Source organism: Triticum urartu, chromosome 2A (assembly GCF_056163025.1).
Source record: "Triticum urartu cultivar PI428250 chromosome 2A, HENAU_Tu73, whole genome shotgun sequence".
Lineage (NCBI taxonomy): Eukaryota > Viridiplantae > Streptophyta > Magnoliopsida > Poales > Poaceae > Triticum > Triticum urartu.
This window is the reverse complement of record NC_141874.1, coordinates 664,891,243-664,902,332: the sequence shown is the minus strand read 5'-3', so window position 1 is coordinate 664,902,332 and position 11,090 is coordinate 664,891,243. Positions and strand designations below refer to the sequence as shown.

General features: G+C 44.9%; 1 long non-coding RNA gene across 1 annotated transcript; it reads left to right on the top strand.

Annotated features, from left to right (window-relative positions):
• The first annotated feature begins 3,804 nt into the window (after positions 1–3,804).
• On the top strand, positions 3,805–6,781 carry LOC125533968 (uncharacterized). The gene is made up of 3 exons (XR_007294390.2): positions 3,805–4,384; positions 5,279–5,493; positions 6,461–6,781. It is a non-coding gene; the product is annotated as an uncharacterized LOC125533968 (long non-coding RNA).
• Positions 6,782–11,090: the final 4,309 nt, after the last annotated feature.

Here is an 11,090-nt window from a genome sequence, read left to right as displayed (position 1 = left end):
TTTTTCTTCTTTCTTTATTTATTTGAACATTTTTTAAAAATAAAAATTGAATTCACGAATCTAAAAAAATCATGAACCTTTTTCAAGCACGGGAACTTTTCCAATTTCGTGAAAAAAAATCCATGGTTTTTTTGTAAACTCGTGAACTTCTTTCAAATTCGTGATTTTTTAATATATGACATTTTTCAAATCTGTGAACGTTTTTCAATTGTGCAAACTTCCCTCAAATCAGAAACCTTTTGTCAGTGACTCTGGAAGAAATGGTCATAGATCTATGACCATTTCAGACCAATTGGTCAAAAGCTGTTCGGGGGGCTCCAAAATCCTAAACCATTGTGACCATTTTGGTCAGAAAGGTCGTAATTTCCTTACATGAAATAGTCATAAAGCAAACAACGCTATTCTGCTGCCTTATTTCTAATTGTTAACGACTAATATAGATGGTCATAGCCTTGTAAATTGTGGTGGGTTGCTATGACTAGGCGCCACCTCATCAGTTTTGCCTATGTGTCATGTCCATGTGGCAGTTTTTGCCCTAGGTTGTGAAGCAACCTATATTTCTGTCATTCCCAAAATTCCCAAAAAAAATCTCATAAATTCTTTAGCTCATATCTTCGTCAAATATGTAAAAGCCTTCCTTGCCTAGTTCAAAAATAATTCAAAAATATTCATTTTCCTATTCTGTTCAGAACAACAGTTTGTGAAGGAAGTACCACTTTGGCATGTCCAAATAGTATCCATTTTCTACAGTGCTTTCCTATGCCCAAATAACCATCCTCCACCAAATGCCATCTCAATCCATTCAATATTTTGAGCCGAGCTTCAACATTTGTATTTATGTCCAGTGTGGTAGTTTGCAAAGCAAGTACCACCTAGGCTCCTCCTTTTGAGCTGAAAATTTGTGAAGACGGTCTTCTTAGTAACTGATAATCCTCAGCCAAAACTCACGCCCATTAGCAATGTACATTTCCCGTACCGCTAATCAAACACTTGGCTGCTAATTCATATTTGAGCATCGATCGGTCTCCTCGTGAGAATCTTATGTTGTAATTTTCTTCCTAGCACCTACCTGGGGAGTGACCAACCCACTAGACATGCCTAGGCTCCCCAGAACACATGGCAACGCCATGGTCACACGGTGACCACGCGGCGGGCATGCGAGTTTACGCGCTCTAGAGTTGTGGGGCCTTGGCCACCGCCCAAACCTCGACGTATCGCCACCAAACCATGTATTTATGATTAAATAGGTACTTATGTAACTATAAATGATTTTTGGAAAAAATAAATAGTAAACTATGAGGCAGCTGCAGTTTAAATATGACCCGCTTCATGCTGAATCGGCGGGAATTTGTCTTTTTCACCAGAGGTGGATCAAAACTTTTTACACCCAACCATTTTGTCAATTGTGCATTAAATATGGCCTAGTATTTTAGAAAATTGATTTGGTCCAATTTTGCAACAAATATATGGTAGGTCCTTCACAAAAAAACTCATTTCGGGCACTCGGAAAATGGAAAATGTATTTTCCGTGCAAAGAAAATGAAAACTCCCTTAGGCAACATTGTTTAGAATTCCAAGATGCACCCTTGTGCATAATATGAGATCATTTGAACAAACTATGCCATGAATGTGGCCATAAGATTGATCATTTGGCTTGAAAGCCCTGAATCTTCATGCATGATAGCTCATTTCTGAGAACACTTTTTTAAAATAATTGCCGTATTTCAAGTTTATTATTTTTCCTGGTAACTTGGCCACATATAATGACACAATGCGAAGGTTTTGCAATTTTTTGATTTTTTTTTTGAATTTTTATGCCCGTTTCAAAATGCGGTCAAAACGGCGGGAATGACCGTTCCTAGCTAGTGGTTGAATCTTGGAAATTTTTTTGATGTTTCTCTTATTAAATAGATACTTATGTACCTAGAAATGATTTTTGGAAAAAATAAATAGCAAACTATGAGGCAGCCACAGTCCAAATTTGACCCGCTTCCAGCTGAATCGGCGGAAATTTGTCTTTTTCAAGAGAGGTGGATAAAAACTTTTGAAACCCAAACATTTGATCAATTGTGCATTAAATATGGCCTAGTATTTTATAAAATTGATTTGGTCCAATTTTGCAATAAATATATTGTAGGTCCTTCACAAAATAAACTCATTCGGGCACTCGAAAAATGGAAAACGAATTTTCCGTGCAAAGAAAATGAAAACTCCCTTAGGCAACATTGTTTGCCATTCCAATATGCACCCTTGTGCATAATATGAGACCATTTGAACAAACTATGCCATGAATGTGGCCATAAGATTGATCATCTGGCTTGAAAGGCATTGATCTCCACACATGATAGTCCGTTTGTGAGAACACTTTTTTAGAAGAATTGCCGTATTTCAATTTTATTATTTTTCCTGATAACTTGGCCACATATAATGACGCAATGCGAAGGTTTTGCAATTTTTTGATTTTTTTGAATTTTTTATGCCCGTTTCAAAATGCGGTCAAAACAACGGGCATGACCGTTCCTAGCTAGTGGTTGAATCTTGGAAAACTTTTGGTGTTTCTCTGATTAAATAGATAGTTTTGTACCTAAAAATAATTTTTAGGAAAAATAATTAGCAAACTATGAGGCAGCCACAGTTCAAATTTGACCCGCTTCCAACTGAATCGGCAGAAATTTGTCTTTTTCACGAGAGGTGGATCATAACTTTTGACACCCAACCATTTGGTCAATTGTGCATTAAATATGTCCTAGTATTTTAGAAAAATGATTTGGTCCAATTTTGCAACAATTATTTGGTAGGTTCTTCACAAAAAAACCTCATTTTGGGCACTCGAAAAATGGAAAATGAGTTTTTCGTCCAGAGGAAATGAAAACTTACTTAGGCAACATTGTTTTTCATTCCACTATGCACCCTTTTGCACAATATGAGATCATTTGAATAAACTATGCCATGATTGTGACCATAAGATTGATCATTTGGCTTAAAAGCCATTGATCTTCATACATGATAACTTGGTTCCGAGAACACTTTTAAGACGTTTACTGTAATCAAAGTTTATTAACTTTCCTGTAAACTAGGTCAGATATAATGCCACAATGCAAAAGTTTTTCTTTTTTTTTGAATTTCTTTCAAAATGTTGTCAAAACGGCGTGTATGACTACGTGTCTTCGATCACCGCGAAGGTGACGACGACGAACTCCTCGCTCGCGACCACCACCTTGATGCCTTGCTCTTCTACATGCCGAGGTCCTTGCTGGCGGCCTTGCCGGATAAAAATCCAGAGCTTCTTTATTCAGTATTGCCGCCTCCGCCCCTGAAGTCGAGAAATTGAATGATCCAAAAACCTAAGCTACTAGGACCCTAAAACCTAAAGCTAAAATGATCCACACGCGCGGGATCCGACGACCCTCCTCACCGCCGACGACCAAGAAGTCACCGGCGGAGGGGAACCGCCGAAAGACGGCGCAAAAAGAGTCGGTTATCTTAGCCAAAGAGATGTGCACTTTATTTTCAGCCGGTTACGACCTACTTAAATGGTCATGGACATCGCGCACATGTACTCTATTTTGATTGGTTCAGAGGCATGTCACGCGGATCATGGATCGAGCACCGTCCGATCCACCCGGATCCAACGGCAGCGCTCCCTCCTCACGTTTCTCACGCCACCTAGCCCAACAACCCATAGGCCACAGCCTGCACTCCTCCCCCGCGAACCCTAGCGCTCCCCGATCCCTCCCACCTCCCCTCCCCTCGCCGCCACCCACCCCTCCCCTCGCCGCCACCCACCCCTCCCCCCGCTCTCCTCCCTCCCTCCCTCCCCTTCGGCAAGATCTAGCGCGCTCTAAGATCCCCATGCTCTGCTCCTCCCTCCCTCCCCTCTGGCAAGATCCAGCGTGCAGCCTCACTCTCCTCGATCCAGATCGAGGCGCCCCGCCTTCGTCTCCCTCTGTCTCCCACCCGATGGAGGCCGTGGTGGGGGAAGCGAGGGGTCTCGGCTTCCCCTCCCATCGCCACACCACTCGTCCGCTAGCTCCCCACGTGGGCGGATTCGGATGGAGGTGGCCGTCGCCGGGCACAACGACTCCACCCGCCAGGTCGTCACCGCGCTCCTCCGCAAGTGAACCAACTTCCTTCTCCTTGCTTAGCTAGTCAATTTTCCTACTACTGAATTGGGCTCTGTTTCTGTTCCTTCTCGGGAGGTGACGCTAGTGGCGGCGGTGGCGGACGGGATGAAGGCGTGGGAGGTCATGCGGGGCCGCGGTGCACGTTCGCCACGGTGGCGGTGGCCGAGGTGCAGGCCAAGGAGCGGCTGCCCACGATCTGCTGCCCCGGAACGTTGTGCTATACCAGTACCAGGCGTTCCCCTTCTGCAACAAGGTCAGAGGTGAGATTGCGCTCCCATCTCGCATTTATTGATTCGGGGCGCGGCTCTGTAGAAATGGCTTCCTTGAGATCCCGTTGCAATGGCAGATCCGATTAGCGTTGGCATGGTCTTAGAATCTACGATTTTGTGGTGTACTAGGTTAGATTTATATGTTGGTTAGAACAATTTGTTCTCGTGGGTCAAATTAGACTAAAATCGGAGCTTGTCAACATATTATTTCTGCTCCCACTACAGACTAAAGGGATGTTGGGGAAATCTATGGCTAAGCACCTGTAGACCTATTTATCTCTACTTGTATTGCTTTATAATTGGTAAATGTAGAATGCTTTCTGACCTGGTGGTACCATTCCTGTGTCTATTGGCATGGTTCAAGATCAATCAGTATTGTGTTATTCTTGTCTGAAAATCATCAATTGTGCTTGTTTGAGACCATTAGTTGTGCTTATCTGAAATCATATTGTATTCGTCCAAGCAATGCTTGTTAGCGTATTCTGAGCGAAAAATCTTTCTGAGCGAAAAATCAATTGTGCTTGTTTGAGACCATTAGTTGTTCTTACTTAGTAGTGTGATTCATGAATGCTTGTTAGCGTATTCTGAGCGAAAAATCTTTCTGATTTTCTTAGTTTCTGAGCCAAATTGGTTGCTGAACCCATTATATATCTGTCAACCCTTGCTGAGTGTTAAGTACCTGCTGGTTGTTATTATTGCTCTTTTTTATGAAGGAAGTTAGTGTTTAACATCTATCGCTTTAACGCCTAGCGACTAAACAATGTTTTGTTTCTGGTTAGTTAGGATGATTCGTCCGCTTGTATCCATTTGCCTGAACTAATTCCATGTATTACTTCGTTTTAGGTTAATTTTTCTGATGTGTTTGTGCGTGCGTGTGTTTAACAGTGACCTCGGATCTGGTGATGGGCGCCAAGGAGAAGCAGCTCAAGGTCAAGGGCCTCGATTTGGGCTGATTTACTGATTTGGTTTCCTCTGATGGTGATGCTTGTTCCTGAAGGCGCTGGCCAAGGAGCTGGTGCAGTCCAGGAAGGCGGTCAACCACCTCTACGAGAACAAGGCCCAGCTCAACTCCATCTCCATGCACCTCGGCAAGATCGTCGGTAATGGACACCCCTGCATCGTATCTATCTTTCTAGATAGCATTCAGTATGGTAACATTTAGTAATTTACAGCTGTTGTTCATGATGCTATTACAAACTCTAAAATCTGGTACTTTAGTCAAATGTGCTTCCTTTTTGAACAACTGTGCACCTTGGCGAGCTCGTCGGTAGCAAATAGTTTCTACTGGCCTCGTATCATTCTATACTAGTATGGATAGATAGCATCCAAGTTTGTTGTCTACTGACCTCTGCTGGTGTCTTGAAATGATTGGGAATGGCCCGTCCGTCTGGACATGCAGTTAGTCTGAATCTGTTTTGGCAGCTAACATGCCTCGTCATTCTGACTACCTGCTTTCTCACTTCATGGCACTTGATAACATTCATGTTCTATTTTATCCATTCTCACATTCTGGCATATATTACTTCAACGATCTCACAATGGCGGTTTAGGACATGCTTATCCTTGCAAAAAAAAACTGAGCTCAGGCAATACTAATGTTTATATCTATCATTCAATACTACTGTTTATATCTAATCAGTCCACAAGTTAGTTGAAGTCACAAGTAAGTCTATTAATAACTTAGCACTGGTCAAGTTAGTTGAAGTCACAAGTGCTAAGTCTATCGACATAGTTTTCTGCTGGAAGTCAAATCTCCTAAACACTAGAATCCCTGAAATGTCAGGGTAGCAAGTACTAGCCATGTGCTTCATTCTATGTACCGTTCTGGTGTCTGTGCATGTATGGGCTAGCTTTTTGTGTAGAATAGTGAGTTGATGCTTCTTTCTACAGAAATACAACATGTTAGCTCTATGGATGTTTATGTACCTGCAACTTCTGCCAGCTCTAACTTGGTTATAATAGTTCAATTCAGTCAATCTTTCGGGTGTTGATACACTACTGTGCAAGTTCTATGGTATGTGAGTTCCTTCTATTGCTGCAAGCATTGACACAATATGTCATGTGCAGGGAGCTTCGCATCCGAGTCTCGTCCATCGTCGGTAGCAAGGAGCTGGGCCAAGGGGGCAAGCAGCGCTGCTGGTTACTTGGGGCAGCATGGCGTGTGGCGGCCTATTTTGCTTCCAAGAGCAGTACTGTTTATTTGAAATTGAATGATGTACTCGGCTACTGCCTAGTAAAAAATTGAATGATTGTCATGTACTGTCTATGATGTAGTGAGCTGTAGGAGTGAAATGAAATTTTATCTGTTGTTGTATGTGTTATTTTCCTGTAATGTTGTGTACATTTTACTTGAACATTAAGTTCTCCAGAAAATGTTCTTATTGGACCTGATAGTGGCCACGGCCCAAATATACTTGTACTATCAAGATGCCATGGCCCAAAATAACCTGGGCTAAAAAGCTATTCAGAAGTACTATAAGAAGGCCTCGACTCAAATAGAAAATAGAAACAAAAAGGAAAAAAACTCCGTGGAAAGGTAAAGGCCCAAAAACATCTAGGAAAAAAATCATAAATGGGCCGAATTGTTGGGCTAGGCCCATGTAGAAAATCGAATTGGACCGGGCTGATTCTTGTGCCACATCAGATTGCCACGTCAGATGCCTACGTGGCCTGAGGAGGCTGCTAGTGACCAAAGTAAAACAATAGTCATATTTTGGTCGTAAACGTCCACGACCTTCTCACAGAGAAGGTCGTTAATTTCAGTTTACGACCACCAGCTTTTAATCTTCTGTTTTTGGTCAAAAAAAGGTCGCAAATGAAAAACAATGACCTTTCAGTGACCAATAGTCAAGGTCACAAGATGATATATTTCTTGTAGTGGCGGCGAGTGAACGAGCGAACCAAACTGCGAGCGCGCGAAGGAACCGGGCAAAGACGCGCCGAAGAGAGGATCGACTCTCCAACATGATCGGCTTTCGCGTGGGATCGTCGACCCTCGTAAATCCAGCCCCGAGCCCATGAAGGAGCTTCATGTTCACGTGCATGCCTCCGCGCCAGGGCCACTACCAGGGCTCTCTCTAGTTCTCTATCGTCGCTGTGAGTGTGGCCATGCGATTCGCCCATGCCGTTGTGCCACTGAACGCGACGGGATGACCGTTCTCATGCCTCCACCAGAGTCCACGTACCCGGCGCCCGGCCGGCAGCAGCGGACGCAGCACGACACAGCGCGGGGCACTACGCACACGCAAGTTCATGGTGATGCATAGCAACGAGAGGGGAGAGTGTTGTCTACGTACCCTCGCAGACCGTAAGTGGAAGTGTTATGACAACGCGGTTGATGTAGTCATACGTCTTCACGATCGACCGATTCTAGTACCGAAAGTACGGCACACGTTTGGCTCGGTGACGTCCCGCGAACTCACGATCCAGCAGAGTGTCGGGGAAGAGCTTCGTCAGCACGACAGCGTGATGACGGTGATGATGAAGCTACCGGCGTAGGGCTTCGCCTAAGCACTACAATGATATGACCGAGGTGGATTATGGTGGAGGGGGGCACCGCACACGACTAAGAGATCCATGTATGTTGTGTCTTCTAGGGTGCCCCCTACCCCCGTATATAAAGGAGCAAGGCGGGAGGCCGGCCGGCCTAGGGTGCGCCAAGGAGAGGGGGGAGTCCTCCTCCTAGTAGGAGTAGGACTCCCTCTTTTCTAGTCCAACTAGGAAGGGGAAGGGGAAAGGAAGGAGAGGGAGAGAGGGAGGGAAAGAGGGAGTGCCGCCCCCCTCCTTGTCCAATTCGGACTCCCAAGGGGGGGGGTGCGCGGCCAGCCCTAAGGCCCCCTCCTCTCTCTCTCACACACAAGGCCCATGTTGACCTATTAGTTCTCCCGGGGGTTTTGATAACCCCCGGCACTTCGATAATTATCCGATGACCCCCGGAACACTTTCGGTGTCCGAATATAGTCGTCCAATATATTAATCTTTATGTCTCGACCGTTTCGATACTCCTCATCATGTCCGTGATCTCATCCGGGACTCCGAACTACCTTCGGTACATCAAAACACATAAACTCATAATACCGAACGTTAAGCGTGCGGACCCTACGGGTTCGAGAACAATGTAGACATGACCGAGACACGTCTCCGGTCAATAACCAATAACGGAACCTGGATGCTCATATTGGCTCCCACATATTCTACGAAGATCTTTATCGGTCAAACCGCATAACAACATACGTTGTTCCCTTTGTCATCGGTATGTTACTTGACCGAGATTCGATCGTCCGTATCTCAATACCTATTTCAATCTCGTTACCGGAAAGTCTCTTTACTCGTTCTGCAATGCATCATCCCGCAACTAACTCATTAGTCACATTGCTTGCAAGGCTTATAGTGATGTGCATTACCGAGAGGGCCCAGAGATACCTCTCCGACAATCGGAGTGACAAATACTAATTTCGATCTATGCCAACTCAACAAACACCATCGGAGACACCTGTAGAGCACCTTTATAATCACCCAGTTATATTGTGACGTTTGGTAGCACACAAAGTGTTTCTCCGGTATTCGGGAGTTGCATAATCTCATAGTCATAGGAACAATGTATAAGTCATGAAGAAAACAATAGCAATATACTAAACGATCAAGTGCTAAGCTAACGGAATGGGTCAAGTCAATCACATTATTCTCTAATGATGTGACCCCGTTAATCAAATGACAACTCATGTTTATGGCTAGGAAACATAACCATCTTTGATTCAACGAGCTAGTCAAGAAGAGACATACTAGTGACACTATGTTTGTCTATGTATTCACACATGTACTAATTTTCCGGTTACTACAATTCTAGCATGAATAATAAACATTTATCATGATATAAGGAAATATAAATAACAACTTTATTATTGCATGTGGGGCATATTTCCTACAAATTTTTCTGCTCGGGTTTTCTATCGATTTATGATTTCTTTCTTTCTTCTTTCATTTTTTGAACATTTTAAAATTTTGAAAATAATGAATCAAGATTGTTTTTAGAAATTTATGAAGCTTTTCAAACACGTGAACTTTTCAATTTCCTGAAACAAAAAACCATTATTTTTTGTAAACTCGTGAACTTTTTTCAAATTTGTGATTTTTTATATGTTAACCTTTTCAAATCTGTGAACGTTTTTCAATGCTGTTATGTTTCCTCAAATCAGCGAACATTTTCAAATTCACGGACTTTTTCATAGTCATGAACATTCTTTTAATTCCATGAACTTTTGCAAACTCGTGAACTTTCCTCAAATCAGCAAAAAAAATTCAAATCCGCGAACTTGTTCAAACTTGTGGACTCTTTTCAAACCTATTTTTTTCTCAAATGTGAACTTTTTTCAAATCCGTGAGCGTTTTCCAATATGCAAGCTTTTCTCAAATTAATGAACTTTTTCCAAAATAATATAAAATTCATGAACTGTTTTCGAATTTGCGAACACTTTTCAGATCTACCCTTTGTTTTTAAGTCAACGGTCAAAATAGTCAAGTGTTAGGTGAAGGAGCGAACCAAGACGCGAGCGAGCGAAGAAAAGCGGCGAGTGAAGGAGCGAACCAAACCGCGAGCGTGCGAACTGCGAAGTAACCGGCCAAGACCGACGCAGACCCGAGCTCTCCAACATGATCGGCTCTGGCGTGGGGTCGTCGACCCGTCGTAAAGCCAGCCCCGAGCCCATGGAGGAGCTTCACGTGCACGTCTCGTTTGTGGTCAGTAACGCCTCCGCGCCAGGGCCACACCAGGGCTCTGTCTAATCTCTAGTCCAGTCCTCCACCGTCCCTGTGACTGAGTGTGGCCATGCGCTGCGCCCATGCCGCTGCGCCATTGGACGCGACGGGATGACCGTTCTCATGCCTCAGCCACAGTCCACATACCCGACTCCCGGCCGGCAGCAGCACAATAGCACGGGGCACTAGCTAGATAGTACGTGGACACATGGATGGATAGCATAGCGCGCCCCGTCGGATCCATCGGGGTCGGGGGACCAACGCAACTCGCAAGGATTACCACGTCCGTCCTACTCCTATTACCACCTAAGGCCAACTCCACCGCACAACCCCAAACGGATGTCCGGATTGACCGGATTTTGTCTCTTTGTGGCGCCGATGGATTCGCCCGTGTCCGCCTTTGTCAGATGGGTCGTGCGTGCACGCACCGCGCGGCCGCACCCCAAATCGTGTCCGGAATGGACGTGAATAAAAAAAATATTAAAACTAAAACAAAATAACTAAAAAACTAAATAAACACATTTTAAAAAACATAAAATATATATAGGGGGCGGCCAAGAACGGTCCAGTTTCCACGGCCACTTAAAAGGCCCATTTTTCATAATTAACATATAAAAAAATAAAAAAAAACGCCTCCGCGCTCCCGCGCGCTCCTACCGCGCCCGTCGGTGCCGTGGCCGTCGCCGTCTTCACTGGCCGCCGGTGTCGTCGTCGTCGCTGACGAGGTCGACGTAGTCCGGCGGCGTCCAGAGGTGGGCCGGAGGTGCGTGGTGGACGGGGGCGGGCTGGACGGCCAGAGGTGCCTGCACCACCTCCTGCCGTGGCGACGCCTCCCGCTCCGGTGACCGCGGCGGCGTCGGGCGCCAGTTCACGCCCACGGCGTCGGCCATCTCGTCTGCCATGCACGACCAGCCCCACCCCTGGCCCAGCAGTTGCTGGAACG